The following is a 10,278-nucleotide window of genomic DNA, read 5'->3' as shown; positions in this document are numbered from 1 at the left end:
TCGTTTATCTTTATATATTCTTCCGGGTGGGCGTTGTATTGGATTTTCGGAAGTGTTAGACCTGTAAGAGAAAAATTTAAATGGTTGGGAAAGGCCATGGGATGTAGAAATATTTTTTTCACATTTACTTCCTTGTAAAAACAGGTAAATCAATAGGGTTTTTCGTACGGATAAGTACCCAGTGAACGGTTCGTTTAGCTTTATATATTGTTCCGGGTGGGAGTTGTATTGGTTTTTCGCAATTGTTAGACCTGTAAGAGAAAAATTTAAATGGTTGGGAAACGCCATGGGATGTAGAAATATTTTTTTCACATTTTATTTCCTTGTAAAAACAGGTAAATCAATAGGGTTTTTCGTACGGAGAAGTGCCCAGTGAACGGTTCGTTTAGCTTTATATATTCTTCCGGGTGGGCGTTGTATTGTTTTTTCGGAAGTGTTAGACCTGTAAGAGAAAAATTTAAATGGTTGGGAAGGCCATGGGATGTAGAAATATTTTTTTTACATTTTACTTCCTTGTAAAAACAGGAAAATCGATAGGGATTGTTGTACGGATAAGTACCTAGTGAACGGTTCGTTTAGCTTTATATATTCTTCCGGGTGGGCGTTGTATTGGATTTTCGGAAGTGTTAGACCTGTAAGAGAAAAATTTAAATGGTTGGGAAAGGCCATGGGATGTAGAAATATTTTTTTCACATTTACTTCCTTGTAAAAACAGGTATATCAATAGGGTTTTTCGTACGGATAAGTACCCAGTGAACGGTTCGTTTAGCTTTATATATTGTTCCGGGTGGGCGTTGTATTGGTTTTTCGGAAGTGTTAGACCTGTAAGAGAAAAATTTAAATGGTTGGGAAAGGCCATGGGATATAGAAATATTTTTTTCACATTTTATTTCCGTTTAAAAACAGGTAAATCAATAGTGATTTTCGTACGGATAAGTACCCAGTGAACGGTTCGTTTAGCTTTATATAGTGTTCCGGGTGGGCGTTGTATTGGTTTTTCAGAAGTGTTAGACCTGTAAGAGAAAAATTTAAATGGTTGGGAAAGGCCATGGGATGTAGAAATATTTTTTTCACATTTTATTTCCTTGTAAAAACAGGTAAATCAATAGGGTTTTTCGTACGGATAAGTGCCCAGTGAACGGTTCGTTTAGCTTTATATATTGTTCCGGGTGGGCGTTGTATTGGTTTTTCGGAAGTGTTAAACCTGTAAGAGAAAAATTTCAATGGTTGGGAAAGGCCATGGGATGTAGAAATATTTTTTACACATTTTACTTCCTTGTAAAAACAGGAAAATCGATAGGGATTTTCGTACAGATAAGTACCCAGTGAACGGTTCATTTATCTTTATATATTCTTCCGGGTGGGCGTTGTATTGGTTTTTCGCAAGTGTTAGACCTATAAGAGAAATATTTAAATGGTAGGGAAAGGCCATGGGATGTAGAAATATTTTTTTCACATTTACTTCCTTGTAAAAACAGGTAAATCAATAGGGTTTTTCGTACGGATAAGTACCCAGTGAACGGTTCGTTTAGCTTTATATATTTTTCCGGGTGGGAGTTGTATTGGTTTTTCGCAAGTGTTAGACCTGTAAGAGAAAAATTTAAATGGTTGGGAAAGGCCATGGGATGTAGAAATATTTTTTTCACATTTTATTTCCTTGTAAAAACAGGTAAATCAATAGGGTTTTTCGTACGGATAAGTGCCCAGTGAACGGTTCGTTTAGCTTTATATATTGTTCCGGGTGGGCGTTGTATTGTTTTTTCGGAAGTGTTAGACATGTAAGAGAAAAATTTAAATGGTTTGGAAAGGCCATGGGATGTAGAAACATTTTTTTCACATTTTATTTCCTTGTAAAAACAGGTAAATCAATAGGGTTTTTCGTACGGATAAGTGCCCAGTGAACGGTTCGTTTAGCTTTATATATTGTTCCGGGTGGGCGTTGTATTGGTTTTTCGGAAGTGTTAGACCTGTAAGAGAAAAATTTAAATGGTTGGGAAAGGCCATGGTTTGTAGAAATATTTTTTTCACATTTTATTTCCTTGTAAATACAGGTAAATCGATAGGGATTTTCGTACGTATAAGTGCCCAGTGAACGGTTTGTTTAGCTTTATATATTGTTCCGGGTGGGCGTTGTATTGGTTTTTCGGAAGTGTTAGACCTGTAAGAGAAAAATTTAAATGGTTGGGAAAGGCCATGGGATGTAGAAATATTTTTTTCACATTTTATTTCCTTGTAAAAACAGGTAAATCGATAGGGTTTTTCGTACGGATAAGTGCCCAGTGAACGGTTCGTTTAGCTTTATATATTGTTCCGGGTGGGCGTTGTATTGGTTTTTCGGAATTGTTAGACCTGTAAGAGAAAAATTTAAATGGTTGGGAAAGGCCATGGTTTGTAGAAATATTTTTTTCACATTTTATTTCCTTGTAAATACAGGTAAATCGATAGGGATTTTCGTACGGATAAGTGCCCAGTGAACGGTTCGTTTAGCTTTATATATTGTTCCGGGTGGGCGTTGTTTTGGTTTTTCAGAAGTGTTAGACCTGTAAGAGAAAAATTTAAATGGTTGGGAAAGGCCATGGGATGTAGAAATATTTTTTTTCACATTTTACTTCCTTGTAAAAACAGGAAAATCGATAGGGATTTTTGTACGGATAAGTACCTAGTGAACGGTTCGTTTATCTTTATATATTCTTCCGGGTGGGCGTTGTATTGGATTTTCGGAAGTGTTAGACCTGTAAGAGAAAAATTTAAATGGTTGGGAAAGGCCATGGGATGTAGAAATATTTTTTTCACATTTACTTCCTTGTAAAAACAGGTAAATCAATAGGGTTTTTCGTACGGATAAGTACCCAGTGAACGGTTCGTTTAGCTTTATATATTTTTCCGGGTGGGAGTTGTATTGGTTTTTCGCAATTGTTAGACCTGTAAGAGAAAAATTTAAATGGTTGGGAAACGCCATGGGATGTAGAAATATTTTTTTCACATTTTATTTCCTTGTAAAAACAGGTAAATCAATAGGGTTTTTCGTACGGAGAAGTGCCCAGTGAACGGTTCGTTTAGCTTTATATATTCTTCCGGGTGGGCGTTGTATTGTTTTTTCGGAAGTGTTAGACCTGTAAGAGAAAAATTTAAATGGTTGGGAAAGGCCATGGGATGTAGAAATATTTTTTTCACATTTTATTTCCTTGTAAAAACAGGTAAATCAATAGGGTTTTTCGTACGGATAAGTGCCCAGTGAACGGTTCGTTTAGCTTTATATATTGTTCCGGGTGGGCGTTGTATTGGTTTTTCGGAAGTGTTAGACGTGTAAGAGAAAAATTTAAATGGTTGGGAAAGGCCATGGTTTGTAGAAATATTTTTTTCACATTTTATTTCCTTGTAAATACAGGTAAATCGATAGGGATTTTCGTACGTATAAGTGCCCAGTGAACGGTTTGTTTAGCTTTATATATTGTTCCGGGCGTTGTATTGGTTTTTCGGAAGTGTTAGACCTGTAAGAGAAAAATTTAAATGGTTGGGAAAGGCCATGGGATGTAGAAATATTTTTTTCACATTTTATTTCCTTGTAAAAACAGGTAAATCAATAGGGTTTTTCGTACGGATAAGTGCCCAGTGAACGGTTCGTTTAGCTTTATATATTGTTCCGGGTGGGCGTTGTATTGGTTTTTCGGAAGTGTTAGACCTGTAAGAGAAAAATTTAAATGGTTGGGAAAGGCCATGGTTTGTAGAAATATTTTTTTCACATTTTATTTCCTTGTAAATACAGGTAAATCGATAGGGATTTTCGTACGGATAAGTGCCCAGTGAACGGTTCGTTTAGCTTTATATATTGTTCCGGGTGGGCGTTGTTTTGGTTTTTCGGAAGTGTTAGACCTGTAAGAGAAAAATTTAAATGGTTGGGAAGGCCATGGGATGTAGAAATATTTTTTTTACATTTTACTTCCTTGTAAAAACAGGAAAATCGATAGGGATTGTTGTACGGATAAGTACCTAGTGAACGGTTCGTTTAGCTTTATATATTCTTCCGGGTGGGCGTTGTATTGGATTTTCGGAAGTGTTAGACCTGTAAGAGAAAAATTTAAATGGTTGGGAAAGGCCATGGGATGTAGAAATATTTTTTTCACATTTTATTTCCTTGTAAAAACAGGTAAATCAATAGGGTTTTTCGTACGGATAAGTACCCAGTGAACGGTTCGTTTAGCTTTATATATTGTTCCGGGTGGGCGTTGTATTGGTTTTTCGGAAGTGTTAGACCTGTAAGAGAAAAATTTAAATGGTTGGGAAAGGCCATAGGATGTAGAAATATTTTTTTCACATTTTATTTCCTTTTAAAAACAGGTAAATCAATAGGGATTTTCGTACGGATAAGTACCAAGAGAACGGTTCGTTTAGCTTTATATATTGTTCCGGGAGGGCGTTGTATTGGTTTTTCGGAAGTGTTAGACCTGTAAGAGAAAAATTTAAATGGTTGGGAAAGGCCATGGGATGTAGAAATATTTTTTTCACATTTTACTTCCTTGTAAAAACAGGTAAATCAATAGGGTTTTTCGTACGGATAAGTGCCCAGTGAACGGTTCGTTTAGCTTTATATATTGTTCCGGGTGGGCATTGTTTAGGTTTTTCGGAAGTGTTAGACCTGTAAGAGAAAAATTTAAATGGTTGGGAAAGGACATGGGATGCAGAAATATTTTTTTCACGTTTTATTTCCTTGTAAAAACAGGTAAATCAATAGGGTTTTTCGTACGTATAAGTGCCCAGTGAACGGTTCGTTTAGCTTTATATATTGTTCCGGGTGGGCGTTGTATTGGTTTTTCGGAAGTTTAGACCTGTAAGAGAAAAATTTAAATGGTTGGGAAAGGCCATGGGATGTAGAAATATTTTTTTCACATTTTATTTCCTTGTAAAAACAGGTAAATCAATAGGGTTTTTCGTACGGATAAGTGCCCAGTGAACGGTTCGTTTAGCTTTATATATTGTTCCGGGTGGGCGTTGTTTTGGTATTTCGGAAGTGTTAGAACTGTAAGAGAAAAATTTAAATGGTTGGGAAAGGCCATGGGATGTAGAAATATTTTTTTCACATTTTACTTCCTTGTAAAAACAGGAAAATCGATAGGGTTTTTTGTACGGATAAGTACCTAGTGAACGGTTCGTTTATATTTATATATTCTTCCGGGTGGGCGTTGTATTGGATTTTCGGAAGTGTTAGACCTGTAAGAGAAAAATTTAAATCGTTGGGAAAGGCCATGGGATGTAGAAATATTTTTTTCACATTTACTTCCTTGTAAAAACAGGTAAATCAATAGGGTTTTTCGTACGGATAAGTACCCAGTGAACGGTTCATTTAGCTTTATATATTGTTCCGGGTGGGCGTTGTATTGGTTTTTCGGAAGTGTTAGACCTGTAAGAGAAAAATTTAAATGGTTGGGAAAGGCCATGGGATGTAGAAATATTTTTTTCACATTTTATTTCCTTTTAAAAACAGGTAAATCAATAGGGTTTTTCGTACGGATAAGTACCCAGTGAACGGTTCATTTAGCTTTATATATTGTTCCGGGTGGGCGTTGTATTGGTTTTTCGGAAGTGTTAGACCTGTAAGAGAAAAATTTAAATGGTTGGGAAAGGCCATAAGATGTAGAAATATTTTTTTCACATTTTATTTCCTTTTAAAAACAGGTAAATCAATAGGGATTTTCGTACGGATAAGTACCAAGTGAACGGTTCGTTTAGCTTTATATATTGTTCCGGGTGGGCGTTGTATTGGTTTTTCGGAAGAGTTAGACCTGTAAGAGAAAAATTTAAATGGTTGGGAAAGGCCATGGGATGTAGAAATATTTTTTTCACATTTTATTTCCTTGTAAAAACAGGTAAATCAATAGGGTTTTTCGTACGGATAAGTGCCCAGTGAACGGTTCGTTTAGCTTTATATATTTTTCCGGGTGGGCGTTGTTTTGGTTTTTCGGATCTGTTTGACCTGTAAGAGAAAAATTTAAATGGTTGGGAAAGGCCATGGGATGTAGAAATATTTTTTTCACATTTTACTTCCTTGTAAAAACAGGAAAATCGATAGGGATTTTCGTACGGATATGTACCCAGTGAACGGTTCGTTTATCTTTATATATTCTTCCGGGTGGGCGTTGTATTGGTTTTTCAGAAGTGTTAGACCTGTAAGAGAAAAATTTAAATGGTTGGGAAAGGCCATGGGATGTAGAAATATTTTTTTCACATTTTATTTCCTTGTAAAAATAGGTAAATCAATAGGGTTTTTCGTACGGATAAGTGCCCAGTGAACGGTTCGTTTAGCTTTATATATTGTTCCGGGTGGGCATTGTTTAGGTTTTTCGGAAGTGTTAGACCTGTAAGAGAAAAATTTAAATGGTTGGGAAAGGACATGGGATGCAGAAATATTTTTTTCACGTTTTATTTCCTTGTAAAAACAGGTATATCAATAGGGTTTTTCGTACGGATAAGTGCCCAGTGAACGGTTCGTTTAGCTTTATATATTGTTCCGGGTGGGCGTTGTATTGGTTTTTCGGAAGTGTTAGACCTGTAAGAGAAAAATTTAAATGGTTGGGAAAGGCCATGGGATGTAGAAATATTTTTTTCACATTTTATTTCCTTGTAAAAACAGGTAAATCAATAGGGTTTTTCGTACGGATAAGTGCCCAGTGAACGGTTCGTTTAGCTTTATATATTGTTCCGGGTGGGCGTTGTATTGGTTTTTCGGAAGTGTTAGACCTGTAAGAGAAAAATTTAAATGGTTGGGAAAGGCCATGGTTTGTAGAAATATTTTTTTCACATTTTATTTCCTTGTAAATACAGGTAAATCGATAGGGATTTTCGTACGGATAAGTGCCCAGTGAACGGTTCGTTTAGCTTTATATATTGTTCCGGGTGGGCGTTGTTTTGGTTTTTCGGAAGTGTTAGACCTGTAAGAGAAAAATTTAAATGGTTGGGAAGGCCATGGGATGTAGAAATATTTTTTTTACATTTTACTTCCTTGTAAAAACAGGAAAATCGATAGGGATTGTTGTACGGATAAGTACCTAGTGAACGGTTCGTTTAGCTTTATATATTCTTCCGGGTGGGCGTTGTATTGGATTTTCGGAAGTGTTAGACCTGTAAGAGAAAAATTTAAATGGTTGGGAAAGGCCATGGGATGTAGAAATATTTTTTTCACATTTTATTTCCTTGTAAAAACAGGTAAATCAATAGGGTTTTTCGTACGGATAAGTACCCAGTGAACGGTTCGTTTAGCTTTATATATTGTTCCGGGTGGGCGTTGTATTGGTTTTTCGGAAGTGTTAGACCTGTAAGAGAAAAATTTAAATGGTTGGGAAAGGCCATAGGATGTAGAAATATTTTTTTCACATTTTATTTCCTTTTAAAAACAGGTAAATCAATAGGGATTTTCGTACGGATAAGTACCAAGAGAACGGTTCGTTTAGCTTTATATATTGTTCCGGGAGGGCGTTGTATTGGTTTTTCGGAAGTGTTAGACCTGTAAGAGAAAAATTTAAATGGTTGGGAAAGGCCATGGGATGTAGAAATATTTTTTTCACATTTTACTTCCTTGTAAAAACAGGTAAATCAATAGGGTTTTTCGTACGGATAAGTGCCCAGTGAACGGTTCGTTTAGCTTTATATATTGTTCCGGGTGGGCATTGTTTAGGTTTTTCGGAAGTGTTAGACCTGTAAGAGAAAAATTTAAATGGTTGGGAAAGGACATGGGATGCAGAAATATTTTTTTCACGTTTTATTTCCTTGTAAAAACAGGTAAATCAATAGGGTTTTTCGTACGTATAAGTGCCCAGTGAACGGTTCGTTTAGCTTTATATATTGTTCCGGGTGGGCGTTGTATTGGTTTTTCGGAAGTTTAGACCTGTAAGAGAAAAATTTAAATGGTTGGGAAAGGCCATGGGATGTAGAAATATTTTTTTCACATTTTATTTCCTTGTAAAAACAGGTAAATCAATAGGGTTTTTCGTACGGATAAGTGCCCAGTGAACGGTTCGTTTAGCTTTATATATTGTTCCGGGTGGGCGTTGTTTTGGTATTTCGGAAGTGTTAGAACTGTAAGAGAAAAATTTAAATGGTTGGGAAAGGCCATGGGATGTAGAAATATTTTTTTCACATTTTACTTCCTTGTAAAAACAGGAAAATCGATAGGGATTTTTGTACGGATAAGTACCTAGTGAACGGTTCGTTTATATTTATATATTCTTCCGGGTGGGCGTTGTATTGGATTTTCGGAAGTGTTAGACCTGTAAGAGAAAAATTTAAATCGTTGGGAAAGGCCATGGGATGTAGAAATATTTTTTTCACATTTACTTCCTTGTAAAAACAGGTAAATCAATAGGGTTTTTCGTACGGATAAGTACCCAGTGAACGGTTCATTTAGCTTTATATATTGTTCCGGGTGGGCGTTGTATTGGTTTTTCGGAAGTGTTAGACCTGTAAGAGAAAAATTTAAATGGTTGGGAAAGGCCATGGGATGTAGAAATATTTTTTTCACATTTTATTTCCTTTTAAAAACAGGTAAATCAATAGGGTTTTTCGTACGGATAAGTACCCAGTGAACGGTTCATTTAGCTTTATATATTGTTCCGGGTGGGCGTTGTATTGGTTTTTCGGAAGTGTTAGACCTGTAAGAGAAAAATTTAAATGGTTGGGAAAGGCCATAAGATGTAGAAATATTTTTTTCACATTTTATTTCCTTTTAAAAACAGGTAAATCAATAGGGATTTTCGTACGGATAAGTACCAAGTGAACGGTTCGTTTAGCTTTATATATTGTTCCGGGTGGGCGTTGTATTGGTTTTTCGGAAGAGTTAGACCTGTAAGAGAAAAATTTAAATGGTTGGGAAAGGCCATGGGATGTAGAAATATTTTTTTCACATTTTATTTCCTTGTAAAAACAGGTAAATCAATAGGGTTTTTCGTACGGATAAGTGCCCAGTGAACGGTTCGTTTAGCTTTATATATTTTTCCGGGTGGGCGTTGTTTTGGTTTTTCGGATCTGTTTGACCTGTAAGAGAAAAATTTAAATGGTTGGGAAAGGCCATGGGATGTAGAAATATTTTTTTCACATTTTACTTCCTTGTAAAAACAGGAAAATCGATAGGGATTTTCGTACGGATATGTACCCAGTGAACGGTTCGTTTATCTTTATATATTCTTCCGGGTGGGCGTTGTATTGGTTTTTCAGAAGTGTTAGACCTGTAAGAGAAAAATTTAAATGGTTGGGAAAGGCCATGGGATGTAGAAATATTTTTTTCACATTTTATTTCCTTGTAAAAATAGGTAAATCAATAGGGTTTTTCGTACGGATAAGTGCCCAGTGAACGGTTCGTTTAGCTTTATATATTGTTCCGGGTGGGCATTGTTTAGGTTTTTCGGAAGTGTTAGACCTGTAAGAGAAAAATTTAAATGGTTGGGAAAGGACATGGGATGCAGAAATATTTTTTTCACGTTTTATTTCCTTGTAAAAACAGGTATATCAATAGGGTTTTTCGTACGGATAAGTGCCCAGTGAACGGTTCGTTTAGCTTTATATATTGTTCCGGGTGGGCGTTGTATTGGTTTTTCGGAAGTGTTAGACCTGTAAGAGAAAAATTTAAATGGTTGGGAAAGGCCATGGGATGTAGAAATATTTTTTTCACATTTTATTTCCTTGTAAAAACAGGTAAATCAATAGGGTTTTTCGTACGGATAAGTGCCCAGTGAACGGTTCGTTTAGCTTTATATATTGTTCCGGGTGGGCGTTGTATTGGTTTTTCAGAAGTTTAGACCTGTAAGAGAAAAATTTAAATGGTTGGGAAAGGCCATGGGATGTAGAAATATTTTTTTCACATTTTATTTCCTTGTAAAAACAGGTAAATCAATAGGGTTTTTCGTACGGATAAGTGCCCAGTGAACGGTTCGTTTAGCTTTATATATTGTTCCGGGTGGGCGTTGTTTTGGTATTTCGGAAGTGTTAGACCTGTAAGAGAAAAATTTAAATGGTTGGGAAAGGCCATGGGATGTAGAAATATTTTTTTCACATTTTACTTCCTTGTAAAAACAGGAAAATCGATAGGGATTTTTGTACGGATAAGTACCTAGTGAACGGTTCGTTTATATTTATATATTCTTCCGGGTGGGCGTTGTATTGGATTTTCGGAAGTGTTAGACCTGTAAGAGAAAAATTTAAATCGTTGGGAAAGGCCATGGGATGTAGAAATATTTTTTTCACATTTACTTCCTTGTAAAAACAGGTAAATCAATAGGGTTTTTCGTACGG

This window comes from Paroedura picta, chromosome 2, assembly GCF_049243985.1.
Source record: "Paroedura picta isolate Pp20150507F chromosome 2, Ppicta_v3.0, whole genome shotgun sequence".
Classification (NCBI taxonomy): Eukaryota; Metazoa; Chordata; class Lepidosauria; order Squamata; family Gekkonidae; genus Paroedura; species Paroedura picta.
This window is presented reverse-complemented; position numbering follows the sequence as displayed.